The sequence below is a fragment of the Pleurodeles waltl genome, chromosome 3_1, assembly GCF_031143425.1.
Source record: "Pleurodeles waltl isolate 20211129_DDA chromosome 3_1, aPleWal1.hap1.20221129, whole genome shotgun sequence".
Lineage (NCBI taxonomy): Eukaryota > Metazoa > Chordata > Amphibia > Caudata > Salamandridae > Pleurodeles > Pleurodeles waltl.
In genome coordinates, this window is record NC_090440.1 from 930,301,414 (window position 1) to 930,323,490 (window position 22,077).

At 42.8% G+C, this 22,077-nt stretch overlaps 1 long non-coding RNA gene across 1 annotated transcript in view; it reads left to right on the forward strand.

Moving 5' to 3' along the window:
* The first annotated feature begins 7,411 nt into the window (after window positions 1-7,411).
* LOC138283285 (uncharacterized) overlaps window positions 7,412-22,077 on the forward strand; it is a 259,821-nt gene continuing 245,155 nt past the window's right edge. Inside the window, exon 1 of the long non-coding RNA XR_011201167.1 lies at window positions 7,412-7,524. This is a non-coding gene — a long non-coding RNA (uncharacterized lncRNA). The remainder of the gene's footprint in view (window positions 7,525-22,077) is intronic.

Below are 22,077 nucleotides of genomic sequence, written 5' to 3' on the forward strand. Positions count from 1 at the left end.
CGCGGCTGGAGAAACGACATGCAGCATCGCTGACGGAGGCTGGTGAGATCACAACCCACGCTGCATGGTTTTCGGATCTTCCTGCAGCAGGATTTCTGACGCAAAAATCGCTGAGCGTGTAAAATCGATGCAAGGCCTGCCCAGACCAGAGAGTGCGGCTCGAATCAACGCATTGCTCTCCTGCGGAGAGAAGAAACAACTCACGCTGACTCGACTGAAGGGGAAACGAAGCACGGTCTCGCTCTTGAGTGAAATCGATGCATTGCAAGCCCTTTTTGACACACACCCCTCTTGCGGGGTTATTTTTGACGCACCCAGGTACATTTCCTCGCTAACAGCGTTAGCATTGTGTTTAAAATTACATGAAGCCTCTTATTGCTTTTTAATTGATAACTTGACTTGTGTATTGTGGATTTTTGTCGTTTTGGTCTTGTTTTGTGTAGATGAATATTTTCTATTTTCCTAAACCTGTGTTGTGTCATTTTGTAGTATTTTCATTGAGTTATTGTGTGTGTTGGTACAAATACCTTACACCTAGCACTCTGAACTTAAGCCTCCCTGCTCGTGCCAAGCTACCAAGTGTGTGAGCGGGGGTTAGCTGAAGGTGATTCTCTTTTACCCTGACTAGAGTGAGGGTCCTTGCTTGGACAGGGGGTAACCTGACTGCCAACCAAACCCCATTTCTAACAATACTCCTGTGCAGCGCGACTCGTGCAGCTACCAAGGATTGTTTGCTCCTCCTCCAAGGGATCTTCAGGCTTCGTGTAGCCTCAGCTCCCAGCACTTCTCCTGCCAGGGACAGTCTCCTCTCTGCTGCTCCAGCAACGTGGGAATTCTCTTCAGGTGTGCTAAGTGGGCCTCATTGCAACGGCTGTGCCTGCTGCAAGTGAGGTCCTCTTCTAGTGACTCACTCAACTGCCAAGGATCACCCTGGACTTCCCTCCTAGGGGACACCTGGACCTGGTCTAGGGTGATAACACCATAAGTGTCCACCACACACCAAGCCAGCTTCCTACAATGGGTAGTTTGTGTTCAGCACTATGAACGGGAAAGTGGGGTTTGGTAGGCTTCATGTTGTCTCTGCAAAACCTCTTTAAGAACCAGGTTAGTAACCTGAACACATCAACACCTTAAAAGACCTTATCTGGACTCCATTCCACCTAAAAATTAACATACCTCTTCAGTTTATGGTGGTGATCACAAATTGTAGATAAAAGTTGTTTTAAATCTCTATTAACACCTCCTCAAAACCCACCACTGGGTGGCCAATGACAATCTTGCTTTTAATTCAGACTCTCTACTGAAATTTTGGGATGACATTCGGGACACAAACAACGACACGAGCGAGCCATTAGTCTTGAGTATGCAGACATAGATTCATGCAATGTTTTAGGTGAGCTGAGGTTTGAATGTTCATTGAACGTTCTCAAAGTGAGAGGGTCCATAGGTAATGGGTTGAATTTTCTCAAACCCTGTAGGGTTAGCAGACCTCTGCTGATTATTCAAACTACTTCTTTGCAAACTCTCCACAGAAGAAATTCCCCTTTTCCTGTCATACTTGTCTGTTTGCTTTCTTCATTTGTCTGTGGCTAGAAAATAGAGGACACTTTTTTAATGCTGGCAGGCCCTTTGAGGACCTAGCTTGTCCAGCGGTGTTATAAATGAGAAAGGGAGAAGTTAACACTGCCTTGCCAGAGTTTGCCTCTACTCTAGGACTTGAAAAGAGTGGTACACTGCCAGGCATGGCCATACCGTCAACTGCTGGGCTTTCAGAAAATGAAGGGGTATCCTAATATCTTTCCAGGGGTTGGACTGATTCAATCTGCTTCAAACGCTTGACTGGTAGTGTAGTCTACTTGTAAAAACATTTGCCCACACCCGTTAGCCATGATCATCTGCTTTTGCAGCGCACTGTCACTGACAATAACTTCAACCTGAACTTAATGAAAAAGCCACAGCCTGTAACAGCAGCTCCAGGGGTCTATCTTGGACTGGTTGCTCTAGTTCCACGGTGCATGTGATCAATGATAAAGAAGCTATTTGTTCCCATGCACTTTTCACCAATATCACCCTAATGTGTTGATGACACCCCAATCTATTTAAAAGCTACCAGCCCAGCAGATGTAGTTACATAAAATGTGATTATAACACACTGCAAAGCTCCCCAACTATCAACTCACTATTTATTTATTAATTTGGAAATTTTATATAGCTCTATGATTAAGTTATCTGTTAATGCAGACGGGGGTGGCTCCTTCGCAATGCCTTCCCCTCCCCTTGTGATTTGTGACAGCCGCCGCTGAATGCAGAGCGCCTTACTTGGGCTTAAGTTCAGTTTTCAGGAGATATGCAAAGTGGGTAGGATTCAATAATTTTCAAAAATGTCAGAGTTTGATCCCTTCTCGCAGTGATCTACCTCTGTGTTTCTGTTTCCTGAGGGTATATTACTAAATAAGGTGCATGTTACCCTGGTATCAGGATCCAGATGAAAATATAGAAGGGAGCCTGGTTTTGAAGATACCTGAGTCATTTGTACCAGCAAGCCTCCAATGTTACTGTCAACTCTGGTAGGAGCTGTTAAGTGTTTTCAGAGCTTGTCTGATGTGGTCATGTTTGCACAAATTGAAGCATAACTTGACTGCCTAGTTTCCTACATTTTGTAGTCTGCCAATGAGCATTCCAGAGACGTCAAAGCGTCAAGGATTTCATATGCAAAATCACAGATATAAAACCCAATTTTGCTGTCTCCTGTTCCATGTCTGAGCACAGATAAAAATGTATCTCCGTCTGACCTACAAGTATCTAGCAAAAGATGACCCTCCTTTATTCTCAAAAAGAATTCAAGGGCTAAAACTTTCCATAGCTCTGGGATATGTCATCCAGCTAATTGATTGCCCTCTGATCATAAAACTTTAGAGGGGAAGTAGTAGAAGATGCTCTATCAAGCACCATCACCCTGAACACCTCACCTCAGCTTCCGCTGCCACATATCCTTTTCAGTTTAACCCTGAAACCTCACCTCTTCCTCAGCAGTTCAGTCAGGCCCAGTTACACTCCCACCGCTTGTAAAAGAAACACCCTCTCACGGACTACCTTGAGAACCATTGGTCTACAAGAATAAGTGTGAAGCCTCTCTCATCACCTCTTTACCCTGCTAAACACTGCCTTCAAATGGCGTCAGTATTGCAGCCTTTCCTTTTTTCTGTTGTTATATAAAACACAGGTTCAGCTACAATAGGAACTTTTCATTCGAGTAACTCCCTGCACCTGTCTGCTCGTGTGGTCCAGCTAGGAGAGAGATGTGAAGATGTTAGTTTTGTCACAAAATTAAAACGTGTTTTTCTGTATTTCTTACGTGAAAGGAAAAAGAGAACATCTGGAAGTGATCCAGAGTTCTGCACTAGGTATCAAAGAACGTAAAGGTCTGCATGTCGCTTGTGGTCTACACAGGTGCGAAACAAGCAGCAAAGCTTATCACAACAACCTCGCTGAATAACCAGCATGGTTCAATCTTTCTTACTTGAAGGAAAATAAACGAGTTTTTTTTTTCTTCACTTTTTTAAAATTATTCTCCTATTTATTCATTTAGTCTCCTGTTTTCCATTCACGTCAAAACCTTGATTCTTTTTTTATTAAATCAATAGTCTTAGCTCAACCTGCATATGTTTGCTCGCCTGCTGTTATTTGCATTGACTTCAGTTTCGGTAGCTGCTTTTTTGTTTGTTACAGGTGATGTTTACTTTTTTTTTAATTTCCAACTTGCTTATTTACAGCACGTTTTTTGCTTCTCCACTTCTCTATTTAAAGTCTTCTCCCTAGAGATATTCAGTGTTTATCGTGCCTATGAAACGCCCCTTTTCTTGACTCATTATTTCTCCCTTTCTCACACTATTTTATTTGGGAACATTGTACCCTCACTAGGTGGAAAGGTTTGAAACCAATACAGCCTTTCGTCTCAGGGCTGCACCAGTTGTTTTGTGTGCTCTAACTTTTTATATGCTCTTGCCTATGGCATGTTTCATATGAAAAGGACATATAACAATCTGTATATCCCACACAGAGATCAATAAAGGCTGATGTAGACCGTCACTAAAATTCTAATGTTTTCCTTGTTTCTCCCTGTTTCATCTACAATATTGGGTTCTCGATGAATGTTGTGCTCTGATAGCATTATAGCTCTTCTGTCTTGTGCTATACTAGCCATTAAACGTAGTTAAAGACTCTCATCTGCAGCTTGAGCCTATCATTTAAGAAAAAGGGGGTTTAATAACCGGAACAGCCTTTAGTATCAGGCTGTATTCTTAGAATAATTGCCCCTGCACACCAATGACCCAAATGGTATCATTCATGAGTACTTAAGAAAACACAAATACACATCGCAATTTCAGGAGCCTGCGCTGTTTTTAACATGCATTTCCCACTTCAGCACGCTGAACTAAAGGTAACGTGTGTAATGAACAAATACATCGGAGTTATTCTGGGGTAAGGTGTCCTTCCCTTATCTCATTCTTTTGTCTGTTTTATTTGCCAACCGATTTTATCCTTATTTCCCATTAGTTTTCCACCTTTAGGTAAAGCTCTGTAGACATTTTGCATCTGAAAAATCACTGATCTGTGCTAACTTATTCACAAGGACTAAAGACTGTACATTTTTTACAGTTTCCACCTAATGGAAGTTGTGCACAAATTGTGCTCGATCAAATTTTGCGCTTTGATTGAGTGGGAGCAGTGACTACTGCAAAACGTGTTTGTGCCTCTCATTTCCCATTGAGAGTGAAAATGCTAAGTTGGATAGCAAGCATTATTAATTAGCTAACTATTCTAAATGAGGCCTTACTAGTCTCCTCTCATATTCTGTAATTTATCTGAAATATACCTACACCATAATCTGAGTCATCAGAGGAGGTTGTGACGTTGCAACCTTCATGCTATTCTATGGTAAGCTTTGCAAATTCACAAAGTAGCAACATTTTTGACTGAAAATTAGGACGCTTGCAAAAGAATGTCCAGTGCTTAATTTGTAAAAGATAAATAAATAAAAAGTGCTGGTGCCCAAAGTTTTGTTCAGAAGCCCGGTGCAGGCACTATAGCATTCCGGAGGGGTAAAACTATAGGCCGAATAGTCTTGATTCCACCTCTTGTCTCAATAATCCACCACCTGACACCCCCTGACCTTTATCTCCCTCCATGTTCTTTTTTCATCTGTGTTTCTCACTTTGTAACTTTTTTTGTCTTTATCTTCCTCCTTCTTTCTTCCTTTTATATCTTCCCTCTTTTGCTCTGGATCAAAGTTTGCTGCGCAAAAATAAGTCCCCGTCCCGAGAAATGAGTGAAGGTCGGTCCCACCTGCAACCACAGGCTCAAAGCAAGCACAAAATGTGAACGGGGAGAGAAAAATTCTGCAAGCATTTGCCATTGTGCATAGAAACATGATGCAGAATAATAATGTGCAGAGAAAAGTCTACATACATTTTCCATCTTGGCTAGGCGAGATTCAACTAAAAATTGCCTCTAGATGCGACAAATGTTATCTTGGAAAGCACAGTAAAATGATGTATAGGAGTAATTGAATTTCGCAAACTTTTTGCGGTTTCCCTTAATAGTGAAAATCAGAAACTTCCTAAAACTTTGAAAGTGCAAAAAATGTATTGTTTTGAATTGTAATTTATATATGCACTCTAACCTCTTATCTTGAGGTATGAGCAGTGCCGGCGTTAGACAAATTGTATAGGTAAAGATAGAAAATACAGGTGAATGTTTTTTCTAATTTTCTCACAGAATTTGCTGGCCCATATGCACCTCTTTCGTAACATGGTTTGTAACAAACCATTACATTCAGTTGGTGTAAGACCCACCCACTTTCCGATTGCATGGCCAAGCCATAAGGGAAGCATGAAAAAGCTGTCGGAAAGTTAAACTATACATTGCTGTATTTCACAGGAAAGTTAAAAAGAGGAAATGTTGAAGCAACACATGATGGCTATGTGCCAATTCTCACATCTCTGTAAATATTGAGGACCTCGTATTCTTGCATGCTTCCCTAACATGAACTTTGACAGCTCCAAGGTCAATAAACTGTTTATCATATCAAAAGCTCTTATCAAAACGTTTTAGTGTGCGTGCATCAGCAAGGCAAACTAATTGTATTACTCATCTAACTGCGAAGAAAGGAATTAAATTATAGTTCATCTGTTAATATAAAATTGTAATTGACTGATTAAAATACCAGTGAAATATGAATTTATTTGTCGGACTGTGAAATTTAAATCTCGTGGAAGATTTCCTTTTGATTTCAAAACCAGCGAGAAGTCGAAATAACTGCAATGTAAGCATTCTACGGTAGAACTTTACAGGTTGTATGCGGCTAATGCCTCAAAATTATTAACTTACTTCGAAAATGATGTCCAACGCATGATGACCATGACTGGCTACATTCCAATGTACTCTAATAAACATAGGACATATTGGTGAATTGTGGTAGCCTGAAATGAAACGCTTAGCGCAACCGAACATTTTCTATGAAGAAACATATGCTCTGTACTTGTTCTTAATACGCGCTCACACGAAACGTCTCTAAGGAAACCACCCATAAACGCATATGGAAAGAGTCTTCGTAGTAATAATTGCCATGCAAAGGCTCCGGTGCTAGCAAAACTTCTGTACTTTAATGCACAGGAAGCGGGAAATGTGGGAGAAGTGACGGTTAAACGAATGAAACCACAGAATGTAGTTGGGATGTGGCATCGCGAGACCACACGCCGCGCGACACAGTGCTCGCGCTTCAATCTCACCAGGGACAACTTTGTATTTGATAATTTAAAAAAAAATACACGATGACACCGTAAAAGGGGTCTTCCAGTTCGCGCTGTTGGACAGAGTGAACCATTTAATAACATTGCGAAAATAAATAAAAAATGCAACCCACTGCTAAAGACGTTGCAGGGACATTGTGCCGTCGACATCATCTGTCACATGGGTTTCTTTCTCCAGTCAGCAAATGACTAGCTGGAGACTAACTTTTTTTTGTCTTTGCTGTCTGGGGTTGAGTTAACACATTTGTGAAGGCCTTACACACAACCACAGAACCACAAGCAACCTACAGTCTCCAAATTGGAGAGACAGCACCGAACCTCAGCAAGCGGGAGGGGGGGGGTTATTGCTTGTGTTTTCCACGCTTGCTGAATTTCTGCATTTTGAGGGTAAGTACTATTCATTCGTATTTCCTCGGGTGCGAAAAAGCCGTCCCTCTCCCAATCTGAAAAAGTTTTGCTTTATTTGTTTCATTTTTAAAGAAGACGCCATGCACTGGGCTTCTGTTGCAAGCATTCCTGTGGCGATGCAAACCCAATTTTTTGGTTACACAACAGGCACTTAGCTTCCTTTGGGATTTTCTGTGTTTTTCAGCGAAACATTTTTCGAGAGTAGTCAAACCCAGAAGTGTCGACTTGGTCTCGGAAGGGGTCATGGCAGCCAACGGGGTCCTGTTTGATTCATTTTCAACTTCTTCGCAGCCTCTATTGCGCGGTGAGTAGCGGCAGTCTATTTTATTCTGTTCTATTAAAGTGTGACTGTCCATGTCGACAGATGCACACTCGGCACCACAGCATGCTCCAGCTCGGATTGTTTTTGTAATGTCATTTATTGATTTCTGTACTGCATATTTTTCTGACACTATTATACCCTGTAACATAGCGACACGAACAGAAAGTAAAAAAAAAAGTCTCTCACTGAGAACCTTCTGTACCGAAGTTTACACCACACTACGTGCTCTTCCCTGAGAAGCTAATAAGAGACAGCTGCGAGGCACGGGGCAGAAGGTCAATAGGTCAAGGAGGCTAAGTCACCCTTGGCCAGAGGGGGTGTGGTGAAACTTCAAATTTCCCCGCCAGTCCAGTGAATTGATGCCCTTTCAAAGTGGAGTCTAATAAAAACTTAAATAAAGATAAAATAATGACGAGATTCATGTCCGTCTGCAGGGGCTATGTAGTGTAATTTGGTTGGAGCGATGTTGATTGATAATATGTAAAGTTTCTACTGGAGGGGATTTAAAACTGTGCCACTAAGTGTGTAATATTGATGTACAAGCCCTACTTCTTGCCTCTATTTAATTCAAGGCTACATCAAAAGGAACACTTAAATCCCTTCAAACACCAGACATTTTTGGGCAAAGGTTGTATGGCATTATAACACGTCTTTATGACCCATGTTTTTACCAGTAAACACGGGTGCCGTCAACATACATGCCTTTACCACTACACACCTTAAACACTAAACTTAGGACCAGAGTTAATCATAGTACTGCATTGCCCTTGCATGATACATAGTGTTGCAAGGGCAATGCAATACTAAAATCAGATTTACCTAGCAACCCAAAGGCACCTGCGTTGTTTGGTAAACCTGGAGTAACACAAGGTAAAAAAAGTCTCTGCCTTGTGTTACTCTACCCTGGGAAGACGTTCTATGGGTGGAGCATGGGAATTCCCATACATCCACCCATGGATTTTGGCACCTTCCCAGATTTACCAAGACTGGCAAACCTGGGATGGCCTCAAAATGCTACTCCTTTACAGGGGAAGCACAGCAAGGAAAAATATCTTTATTTTTCTTCTTTGTTTCCTCTTTCTAAGTGAAAACGTCTCAGAGGATTGTTTATGTGCAGGAAGGTGTTCTGTTCTACACAAAAACAATCATGTCTGCAGCGCAGGCACTCTTGCACCATGGACAAGGGTGCCTGCATTGGTGCTAGGCAGTAGCAGAGAGCAGGAATACACCATAACAATAAATTGGTAAATAGGGTGCTTTTCCATCCTCTTCCTTTCATTCAGCACAGCACAGAACGTTGTCTTGCTGCATTGTGATGCATGAAAGATGACTAAATCTGGCCCTAAATATGTAATTAATTGTTTTCTTTTATAGGGGGCAACGTCCCAAATCCTCCTTTGTAATTTACTCATAACCTTCCTTTACCACTACCCACCTATAAACCCTAAAATTTACTTTACTTCTCTTTACAACTACCCACCCTAAACCCTAAATGTACCCTCACCACCTTCTACCACTACTCACTCCATTACCCTAAATGTACCCATACCTCCTTTTACCACTATCCACCCATAAACCTTAAAAGTATCCTTACCACTCATAGCATAACTAGGTCCCCTGCCATGCACACTGTTGCCATTAATAATGTAATTTCATTTGTTATCATCATGTTATCAATAATGTCATTAATCATGTAATGAGTAATGTAAAACGTGAGGTTATAAGCAGTAAAAGGCGAGGGCATGGGCTACAGTTACATCCCTTGAGATAACTATAATTGGTGAATTTCAGTGGTATTTTTCAGTTTATGTGGTATGTTTTAACTGTCATTTTCACCTAACTATAACGGCCATTTAACATTTGTTTTTTTCACTGACTCTGTAAGGTTTTTTCAATACCTTACTAAAACAGTCACGTTATCCTTTGTTTTTAGTGAATTTCTATGTTTTTTCAAAGTAAAGTAAGATGTGTATTGACATGAATGGCATTTGGTTGGGCAAAGGGCTGTTGGGAGCCCAACCCTGCAGTACATGGCCTTCGATCAACCCCCTGTGGGTGTTCCCCACCACACATGGCCTTTTGCCATGCATAACATGGGGTTGGGAACATGGCCTACATCCAATACCCTGTGGGGGGCCACCCTAATGCAAATCATCTGCCTTGCACAGTGTGGGGTCAGCTAATCCAGGCCCTGTGCCTTACCCCACAGGAGTCCCTCCCACATGCATGGCTTTGGCTTTGAATAACATAGGGTAGGGTATAGAGCCCAGCCTGTGGTCAGGCCCTGCAACTAACCCCCAGCAAGCACCCCCCCTGCCAATGACTTTGTGTGACATGGGGTTGGATGCCCGCCCTCATGGTGACTACCCACTTTTACATTTTTTTTTCACACTCTGCCAGATACATGGATCTACCACAAGTCTCCATGGGACTGTGCCAAGAACCATGGTAGATCCGTGAATCCACAGAATGGTGATTTTTTTTAACTCTTGAGGGTTCCCGGTGAGACCCTTTCACATAGCCCAGGAGGACCGGGTAATCCTATCCTGCCCCCTTATACTCCTTTTATAAAATGTTTCTAGGACTCGGGGGCAGAGGCCCTGATTCCTAGGATTCTGCCTTCCAACGTTTTCCTCAGATTGTGGCCAGCCAACGTGATCCCATAGTCAGGCTCATGGATTCATGGAACCATCACAAATAGTTGCAGTCAACCAATCAGAGCGCTGCAGGATCTGCGGATCCTACACATTATATCTGAAAATGGGTTGTGCTGTGAAATAAACAAAGGTTTTGAACCTTGGTTTCTCAAAGACTAATGAACAGATTTACACAAAATTATAAAAGGCACACTTTCTAGACTAAGATCTAGCTTTCTGCCAAATTTGGTGTAATTCCATTCAGCAGTTTTCGGGATATTGCTGTTCAATTTTCCTATGAAAAGATGAATGGTGAAGTCTCATTTTGGGACCTACCCCGTTTTTCTTGGCCCTTTTTGACGGATCACCCTGAAACACTCGGAGCTGAGGAGGATTATATAATATTATATATATATATATATATATATATATATATATATATATATATATATTACCCACTGGCAGTTGCCAGTAGGTAGTAATAGTTAGAACCATGTTTCCACAGAAAAACAATTTTTTGACTTACCTATATCTTTGGCGCCAATTGACGAATCTTCACACACCAAGTGGGGTCCGAGAAAAAGGGGGAGGTCAAAAAAGTGCGTTTCTCATGTTAATTCCCATAGGAGTTTTGAACACAACTACAGCCGAATCGCTGGACCGAATTACACCAAATTTGGCAGAAAGGTAGCTTTTGGTCTGCAGATTATGCTTTTTGTTGTTTGGTGCAAATCTGTTCAGTAGTTTAAGAGAAATTAAAGGAAAGGCAAATTTGTATATCTAGAGCAGCCGTTCCTCCCAGACGACTTCACAAACAATAACAAGCTCTTGCAGAAGTCTGCAGATCTCTGATTGGCTGCCAACACTTCCACTTGGAAGTGTGAGCAGCCATCTTGGGACTTGGCTCCAGCAGAGTCCCTGAAAAAAAGTGAAAAAAAAGAAAAGGGCCCGGGGTAGGGACACCCTTGCCCCTTAGCTCTGATGCTGGTGTCCCAGGGGGACCCCACAAGGGCTTTAAAGCACTTTAAAAAAAATTGTTGCCAGGAATCCACAACAACATTGTGAATTCACAGCAAAAAAAACAACAAGTGTGGTCTCCCATGCTTGTTTTACTAAAGACCCCGGGTGGGCTAGGTCCCATGGGCATATCAAATATAAAGGAGGGTGCAAATAGGGCCCCCATCATGGGCATATTTATGCCAGGGCTGTGCCACCTCCCTAGGATTAGATCAGATAGTTAGGGGGGCACATGTGCCTCACACCCTGGGGACCACCACCTTCCCAGGGCAAAATCTTTTAATTATAGTGGGGGGTCCGCAACGTATTTGGGGATAAAATTTTATTATATGCGGGGTAAGCACGCAGCCCACCCTGCATCCCTGGGAACCGCCACCTCCCCGGGGCAATTGTTTCAAAATAAGGGAGTACTGCATGCCCTCCCACAGCCCCAGAGAGCGCCACCTCCCTGGGGATGTTTTAATTGCATGCAGGGAGCTGCACGGATGCCTGGCAGCCCTAGAGAATGCCACCTCCCCGGGGCAATTGTAACAAAAAAAGGTGGCACATGGCCCCCTTCAGCCCCGGGGGCCGCCATCTCCCTGGGAGTGATACATAATATGATGACAGGGATATGTTGTGCCCCTCCCAACCCAGGAGCTGTTTAAATGTTTGAGGGGGCCACTTGGTCCCCTAGTGGAGCCAGTAATGGGTTTGGGGACTGCCACTCCTAGGGCAGCTCCTGCTATGTCCCGGGGTGCCCATCCCAGGACATAGCTGTTTGCTGGGACCACCCCGGCACATACCTGACTTAGCAGGAGCTTTGACAGTTCTGCCAAGTCAGAGCAAACAAAACTCCGCTCCCAGGAAGTGAGAGCTATCAAACAGCTCTCGCTTGCTGGGAGGTTTCCTCTGTTTCCCTGCTCACAGACATGCAGCAGAGAAACAGAGGAAAGGATTGCTCTCATAGATAGGGACCTGCATGTTTAGCAGCTCCCTGTCTGTGACAGCAATGCCGGCTCGCGCCTTCACCATGTACTGCTAATTACCCTAGATAGTACAGCACTCATGACAACCTTTATAACATCAATAAAATTCTCAATGAAATATTAGAAGTCAAAATATTGAAGAAAAAACTTTGCATAGTTACCTTGGGTGGCGAGTTATAGTTAATCGAAATAACTATAACTGCTGAATTTCTCTGGGTTTCTGCAAGTTAATTCAGAACCTTAAGCTGAGTCCCAGAAAAAAGGTTAAAAATAAAGAAAAGGGGTCAGGGTATGGACAACCTGACCCCTTAGCTCTGGTGGTGGGGTCCCAGAGGGACCCTCCAGAGCTTAAAAGCATTAAAAACAAATTGCCACAAATTTGCAACAGGGTCACAAATCACAGCAACATTTGTTTTAAAATGACGTGCAGGCTCCTGCGTTCATAATTCTGAAGCCTTCGCATGAGCCAAGTTTCGGATGCATTGTTAATTTTAAGGTGGGGGGGCCAAACCTCTCTGGGGCTTTCATGAATTGTAAGGGAGTCCCCCTGCCCTCTTCCTTCAGCCCCAGGGACCACCACCTTCCTGGGGCTTTAATGTAAATCTGTGCAGGGACCGCACAGTCTCCCTGCATCCCCAGAGACAGCCACCACTCAGGGATTTAAATCAAATTCTATTCAGGGTATCACGAGGCCCCTTTGCACTCCTGAGAGCCACCACCTCCCTAGGACTATTATCACATTTAATGTGGGGGGCTGCGTGGTCTCCCTGAGCCCTAGGGACCGCCACCTCCCGGGATCTGTTGTTAAATTAATTGCGGGGTGGCAGGCAGTCCCCTGCAGCCACGCGGACCGCCACCTTCCTGGGGCTATGTTGTAATTCAATGTGGGCCCCCCCGCAGTGCCCGGGACCACCATCTCCCTTGGGCAAACTGTAAAAAATAAAAAGGGGGGTCCATTTCGAAAACCTAGGCTCTGGGGACCACCCCCTCCCCAGGGCTATTTTTATGTGAGGGGGGCGAGCAGCCCCCTCAAGGAGCTACTGATGGTGCTGGGGACCGCAACCCCGCCCAGGGCCGGCTCCTGGTATGATAGAAATTCACTGGAAAGAAACAAAGGTTACAGGGATGTTATAGTTAGGAGATAGAATTTTTTTTAAACATAGAAATAAACTTAAAAAAAGGCAAAGGTTAAGATATATAGATATGTATGTATTTGTTTAAAACAAAAACAGATCTTTTTTTCAGACTTTACAATAATATTACTTTAACCTTTGTTAGTGCTGTGAATTTCAGGATTTTTTTTAAATTTAAGGTAATATTTTATTACCATATGTAAATCCAACCACTCAGCAACGCATGGCATCCTGTGGCAAACCCCTCAGAGGGCTGACCACCTGGCCCGCCTCAACGAGTCTCCTTAGGCCATGGGGACCTCATCCACCAGGACCTTATGTTTTTTACAGGGGAGGGGGAACAAGTGAACCTCCCCTCCGGAGCATCATTAAGCGCATTAGACAGTGGGGACACCAGAAACATATTTCCACCCAAGCCTTATTAGGCTCTGGGGACCCCAACCACGGGCCTTATATTTAAGAGGGGGGCACCCCCCATCCCTGAGTCCCATTAAGCCCTGGGGACCCCAGCCCTAAGAGCTCTTTTTAAGGGGATGGGTCCCCAGGGCTTAATGAGACTCAGGGAGGGGGGTTGTGATTTGATTCTGTCAAGATCGAGTTTTTAACGGTTTTTAATTAAGTATATTGTTGGCTTAGCTGCAATATGTTAGGGCAGCCTTTGCCAGTTTTCACAACAAGATTGTTTTATTTTTTAACTTGAATTTTTATATTGTTTTATCATAATATTTTGTCACTATAATGTATACAGTGAACATATAATGCATTCTATGCTCATAAGGGGCCTTGATTAAATACTGCTCCGGTCATGAAATGTTCAGAATGGTTCATACTATTTGCCAATTTGCAAATTACAATTGCTCGGTTTTTTACTCTTGTTTATTTGTACCTATCTTTTTATAGCTGATGTAATTTAACAACTATTGATGTATTTCATTTTTAATAATCGATGAATGTAATGTTGTTATTTCTGCACTTTTATTGTCTAATTTAGACCAAATCAAATTATTTTGACTGACTGATATATATATATATATATTTTTTTTTTTTTTTTCAGGACAGGGTACTAAGTCCCTGAGTCCTGTGATGACTACCAGCAACATTTCTCTCATGTTGCTTTCAGCCAATCAGAGTGCCCTGGGGAAGTGGTGGTCCCTGGGGGAGGTGGTGGTCCCCAGGGCACAGGGGGACACAGGCCCTCCCTCACATATCATGAAAATCGCCCCAGGGAGGTGGTGGTCCCTGGGGCTCTGGCATATTAATGCCACACAGAGACCTGTATGGGACCCACCTGGGGCCCATTAAAAAACAAGCGAGGGAGCCCGCTCATGTATTTTTTTTGCTGTGAATTGGCGAATATCACAAATCAACGGCAATGGGGGAGAAATTCACCTGTCATAGTTAGAGTTATCCCAAATAACTATAACTGGTGTCATAAGGTAACTATAACTCACGCCCTCACCATGCACTGCTAATTACCCCACAAATTACAGCACTGATGACATCTTTGAAAACATCATGGTGTAGTATTTGCAGTAAATTGTTTGATGAAAAAGCTGTGCATGATGGGAGCACAAGTTATAGTTACCTTAGGGCACGATTTATAGTTACTTGAGATAACTCTATAACAAGTAAGTTTCTCTGGCTATGTGGGTGTAAATTCAGAACCTAACTATAACGATCCTGTAACCTTTGGATTTTAAAGTAAATATCTAAGATTTTTTAAAATTCTATTTCCTAACTATAATGTCCCTGTAACCTTTGGTTTATTACCCAGTGGTGGTGGTCGGCAATGTTTAGTTATATTTTTAACCTAGTTACCAAAGCAAGAACTTTTTTTGGTTTGCTAATAACTTTGGCGCCGTTTGATGAATCTTCACAAAACTTTCCAAAAAAAAAATCATCCACCCCAGCCTCTTCAGGGAATGTTTTGGAGTAATCCATCAGGTGGTGGCAGAGTTAAAAAGACTGTCACAAAACATAATTTCCCCATAAATTTCTCAGTAGGGAAATTGTTCAGCGAAACCCTGAAAATGGCTCAACTGAATTACATCAGATTTGGTAGAAAGCTATATCTTGGTCTAGAAAACCTGCTTTTTGTGACTTGGTGTAAATTAATTCAGTAGTTTTTGAGACTTTAAGATTCAAAAACTTTGTATATCTGGAAGGTTGCGTTTGCAGGAGGCTTGCCAGAGTCCTGCGATCATGCAGCTTAAAATAATAGGGCGATCTGATTTGTGGAGGGGGCTTTTTTCCCACCTGCCACTTCACTCCCACGGGAGCGAAAGACTCCGGCAAACTTTCTCAGAAGATTCTTCTCTTATTGGCTGGCAGCAACATGAAGAGGTATGTTGCAGCCTCCATTTCAGGCACCGGGGAATTGTAACCCGTGTCCCAAAATTTTTATAAAACATGTATGTATGGGCAAGGTTGGGATACCATGACCCCATTGACCTTGTGGAGAAAATCAGGAGCACCTTCAAGCCCAATAGTATTTTACTTTGAATTAAAAAAAAACTACGAAATTCACTGAAAATACCAAAGGTTATAGTAAGGTGAAAATATGGATTCAAACGTAACATTTTAAACTAAAAAAACACTGAAATTCAACAGTTATTTCAAATGACTATAATCCATGCCCTTGTCATGCACCGCTTGTGATCTCACATATTACAACACACATGACATGTTCTGTGACATCATTGATATCATTACTGATGGCAACTGAACTGACATCATTGACAACAAAACTATGCAAATGGGGGTGTGTGGGTGTATGTGTGTGTGTATGTGTTTGTATTGCAGCATGTATATTACAAAGTGGCAGTAGCCACTCTGTAATTATAATTAGGAATCCCAGAGTTAGGAATTCCTCAGATTTTTGCTGGCTAATAACTTCGCACCTGTTTGACGAATTTCCACAAAACGTTCCAGACCTGTAGCCTTTTCTACATTGGTTGATGATGGAAAGTTTTGTGCTGATTCTTTAAGGGGTTGTGAAGAAAAAAGGGTGGCCCAAAACATTTTGTTTCCAAATTAATTTTCCATAGACTTTTGTTTCGGACGTAGCGCAAAAATGGCTGAAGGGGTTTTCCATGAGATTTAGCAGGATTGTAGATGACGGTGTGCAGATGATCCTTTTTGGTAGTAGAGGAAAGGTTTAGTATCTTTAAAATTATAAGGGCTTTACACTTAGTGATATCTGAGGCCATGAAAGACCTCAAAAGTTTGCAAAATACTGTGAACTACCACAATATTTCATGGTTCATGGCGATGGCTAGTCAGGATATGATTGGGAAATGACTGCCTTTCAAAAGTAAAAGGCAGCTCTGTTGTTTTACCAATACTTAGGCTGTGTTCTGAGCATGATCATGGCAAAAGGAATTACTCCATCACAAATGTGAAGGATATCCCATCTTCCATATTACAATTCCATCATTTCCAATGGAAATCGCAGTGCGGCAGTCGGAATGTCTGTCACGGTTTATAACTTTAGTAATACCTCATCCATTTACAACTAAAACCAAAAATGATCCTTTTCATTTCCTAAATATATGTTTCTAAAAAATTCCATCTACAGCCGTTCAGCCACTTTCACACTATGGCCCTAATAATGACTTTGGCAGATGGAAAAGGCCATCTGCCGAAGTCCCATGGTCAGGTTACCACCAGTGTGGTCTCCTTCTCGCGGCCCCTATTATGAGCTGGTCAGTGGGCAGAAACAGATTTTCGGCCCCCTTGCCCAGCGGGAAGCAGCCCACAACATTGTCAGTGGCTCATAAGTGAGCCGACGGCAATATTCTGGTGCATAGGGTGCACCTGTGCCTGTCACGCTTTTCACGTCTGCACACGGCCGGTGTCGGCGGTTGGACCGTGGCAGCTCCGCCACGGTCATAATGGGGTGGTCGGACCGCCCTGCCTGCGATGGTCCAACCGCCATCCTGAGGCTGGTGGTCTTAAGACCATTTATCCTTGTGGGATACTCTAAGGCTTGCATTGCTGACAGATATTTGTTCAAGAGTGGGTAAGATCTGAATGTTTTTGAAAGTTCACAGAAACCTTTGTACCGTAAATTAGCCGTTTTTAAGTGCTGTAAATGACAAGTATTACTGTTATACAACTTATTGTTTCTCAATTGAGCGGGCTCAGATGGATGAGATTTGACTTCATGGCCAACAGATATACACATAGATCAGTAGGGAGTGTTTAAGTCACTGAGCCAACATGCTTTCAGAACATTCACTTACTATAACCCTGTATACTTGCCATTTAAAAAAAACATATAGCTGTTTAAGTTATTGTAGGCAATTATGTTTCTGTTATGTAATTCTGTCATGTAATCAACAGTTTGCATAAACTATGGAAGCTTTCTTGATTATGCACATTACTTATCTAGTTTAGGACCTGATTTGGATCCTGCTGGAGGGGGTTACACCGTCACAAACAAGAAGGATATCCTGTCCACTGTATACTGATCCCATTTCACGTTTGTGATGGAGTAACCCCCTCCACCAGGCTCTAAGTCAGGGGCTAGGGGAGTAACCCCCTTTGTTAGGATCTAAACCAGACCCTAAGGGCCTGATTTAGATCCTGACAAAGGGGGTTAATCAATCACAAATGTGACGATTATACTGTCTGCCGTATTACAATCCCCATAGGTTATAACGGGCTCACAATACAGCGGACAGAATATCAGTCACGTTTGTGACAGAGTTATCTCCTCTGCCAGGATCTAAAGGGCCTCATTACAAGTTTGGCGTAGGGGATATCCCGCCCGCCGAATTACAAGTTCCATAGGATATAATGAGACGGAGACAGAGTAATCCCCACTGCCAATCTTGTAATGAGGCCCTATAAGGCCCTCATTATGAGCCTGGCGGTCTCCTGACTGCCAGGGCTAATGTGGCGGTATCACGGCCAACAGGCTGGAGGTGTTTACCGCCACATCTCCACTTATGCTGCCATGGCAGTATGAACTGCCAGGCAGGAGATGTATATCTCCGACCCGCCGGCGGTCCACAGCACACCACCGGCGGCATTATGAGCCGGCCTACCGCCATGATTTCCGTGGCAGTAGCACCAACACAAAAACCATGATGGTAGGGCTACCAGTGATAGGGAGTTCCTCCCCTGTCACCGGTAGACAGCTCCCCCCCCCAACAAGCACCTGACCTCACATCCTCTCCAAACACACATAGTGTCCTTCACCCCCTTACGATCACAGCGCCCCTTCACCCCCCTCCCCGCATACATGCACACATACACCCACATGCACCATGCATACACCCATTCTCTCACATTACCATACATGCATTCACTTACTCTCTTCCATACACGCATTCACTCTCACATACTCACACGCATTCAGGCACGCATACACACATACATCTAAACACGGATTTACTCACACGCATACTCCACTAAACCGCCCACTGTCAGTATGGCTGCTGGTGGCTTTCCACCCAATTTCTGGGAGAGAGCAGCCAGCATTCAAAATATGGCGGTCTTCATACCACCAACACTGGCGGTCACCTGGCAGGCATGAGTTTGGCGGTCTACGGTATAGACCACTAAACTCATAATTAGGGCGTAAGTCTTTTTCAGCAGGAGTCTCCTTGAAGAGTTTCACCTTTCGTTTTAACCAACTGTATGGATGCATGAAAAATAAACCACAGTTAAACTCACTATGGGGTGTGTAAAACATGCCATATCAATGCTGGGCAAAAAACAGAACTGAAACTAAATACAGAAATATCGAATCCCATATTTGGACTAAATTGAAGCACACAGTTCTGGGCCTGGTTTGAGAGAATTTTTCACACTGTAGATGAGTTTTAAAGACCTGCAAATTATGAGTTCGTCTACGATATAACCTCAGTGTATTGAGTACTGGATTGAAACACAACACATCGTCTTATTTTTCATTCTAACCCATCTGGCTAAATTATTCATTCTAGACTTTAAAAGCTTTGTCCCAGTCACCTTCTTATGCCCGTAGATTAATGTCGTGCATGATCAGGACGCAGCTATATTTTTACAGATTGAAAACATGTTTTATTCAAAATATCACAGCAAGCCTCTGATAAAGGTCTGATTTTCAAAGCAGCAGACGCACCATTTTAAAGTGTTCGTGCAGGGCAGGTGCCACATTAGTTCTGCTTTTAGGTGTCTGGGTTCTCAAGAGAGAAGAGTCTATTTAAAAATTGCAGGGGTCATTGTAGCTCATTCACCTTTACGATATAATTCCGATATAATTCCGTCATCTTTACAAAGAAAAAAATGCCTTTGTAAGTTTAGTCCAGTAACATATACCTCCTAAATGCCAATGCCATAACAGTATGAGTGGTTCCTGGAACATGTGGGTGGTGGTGGGGTTGTTGATCATGCCATGCACCGAACGTGCATCTTCCACCACCCCGAAGTTCAGGAAGTGGTGGGCTGGCAGAGAAGCGAGCTTGCTTGATGCTTTCAGCTTTTTTGACAGCTTGCAGCAGGAGGGAACATAAAGGACATAATCGAATATGCGCATAAGGAGCATGTGCTGCCAGAAAAGGAGTGTGAGAAAGAAACGAAAAGCATAACTACATTGCACATGTGGCATATATAAGCTGCTTGTGTGACCAGAAGCAATGTCAGGTACTTCAGTAAATCAGTACAAGAAAGTTATATAATAAAATCAACAAGGCTGGAGCAGAGGTAAAGGGTTTGAGGCTCAGATGCCCATTGAATGACTTTACTTAAACAATTCAAATCCAATAAGAAATACTGCTGATCAGAAAGCACATTTGAACCGAGTCATTTTCATGTTTTTTAAGGTAAAGCACTTGGAAGCTCTTCAAATTTGCTAGGTATGGTTTTTATGATAATGATGATGGTGAAGAAATATTTTTCCTATCTGAAGTTTGATCGTTAAAATATGCTTATTTTTGTAGTTGGGATAATAAAAAAATACATGGATTCGAAATGTGCTTCTTGGGTGAGGGGTAACAAACAATTGCAACTTGTGAAAGGGGTGGGAGTAGAAGTTACAATCAAGGTCAGACTGTCATATAGGGAAATCAGGCAGTACCCCATGGGTAGGTATGACAGATCAATGTGTGGGCTAGGCTTTTAGCAGTTTGAGGGCCTATTGTATGTCCAGATGGGGTGGTGTTTACTATTGGTGTCCCCAATATTACTATAAGTATTGCATGCGGCAAACACAAATGCACGCAATCTTGGTGTCTTTACAAGTTCAAAACTGGCCTGATTTGCAAACGTTGGTGACTTTTTCAAGTGTCTGGTTCCCTAATGGGGCCACTTTTATTTAGGTTCGCAGGCCTATTTTTGGTCATATTCTGACCCAGATTACTATGATACTGGATCGCTTCTACAGGTATGCTGAAAGAACCTAGATGTATATATGATGGCATTTATGGTAGCCAGGCAACCTCTTTCTAAAGGGTTTGGTCTGATCGAAGCAGAATTTAGCCATGTGACCGACTCTTATCAGTCAGAGACGAATTAAGAAGGTTTTTTTGTGCACTGACTTAAAGTTTACAAAAAGCAGCATTTTGTGGTTCAAAATTACAAATCCTCAATCACAAAGTCAGTATTGGGTTGGTCATGGAAAATACTGTGAGCCCCCACGAACTTGTAGGGTTGTAGATATTCACAAATTATTTACTGACAGTTCTCACCCTAAAAATGCACACAAACCTACTGCTGTAAAAGGCAGAGGAAAGGGCCAAATATACAAAGGAGTATATTTGTGATAAATAAATCATATCTATTAGGCCACGCAAAGCGGCGCTGCGTGGCTTTGAATGGCCTCATAGATATGGAGTAAGCAAGGCAGCGCAAGTCGCTGTGTTGCCTTACTCTGCGTCAAGGAGGTGTTCCATGGGCGTTGCAGTAGATTTTTCCTTGTAACACCCATGGCTTTTGACACATTCCTAGACTTACAGGGACTTGTAAACTTGGGAATGAGTCAAAACCTTATGCCTCCCAAGAGCAGGCATAACAAGGAGAAATTTATTTGTGCTCGTATTTTCCTCTTTCCATGTGTGCTGCATTTTGCAGCACACATTGAAAAAGGAAAACGCCTCTTGGATTGTTTCAGTACGGGAAGGTGCCTCTTCCTGCACAAAAACAATCCTGCCAACAACACAGGCACCCTTGCACCATAGTAAAAGGTGCCTGTTTTGACACTAGGCTGCCAGAACAGTGCCAGCACAGGGGTAAAGGACAGGAATACACTGTATTGCAAAAATACAGTATGTTCCTGCATTTTCACTTTGGTGTACGGCAGCGGAGCAAGGTGACTTGCTGAGCTTTCCTACACCAAATTCCTGTAAATTTGGCCCAAATTGTTTAATGACTGCAGTTTCTGATTCACAAGATCACATTATAGCGAAGGAGCTGAGCTGTCATTGTGAACGGTGGAGGATAAAATGCAGAGTGAGCAGACAGTGGTCCAGGAGTGGAAGGTTGCCGACCTTTGTAGGGCACTCTGCCTGCATTCGCAGCCATTTGTAGAATTTCATATGCCGGTATATACACTCCAGTATATTGTCTAAAAATATGGCAATCCCTAGGATTAGGCACCAAAGATTCTGACTTGCATAGCTTTCCATGCATAAGGAGAGCTTTGTGAATCTCAAATAATTAAAAATGTATGCAAACTGGAGGTGTAAAGTTACAGTGTATAAATGTCATACTTTCCAAAGAACCACGCTAAGGGGCCCTCAGAGACCAGAATACGTTGCTAAATGCATCAGAGATGTCATATTAACAGATGAGCAG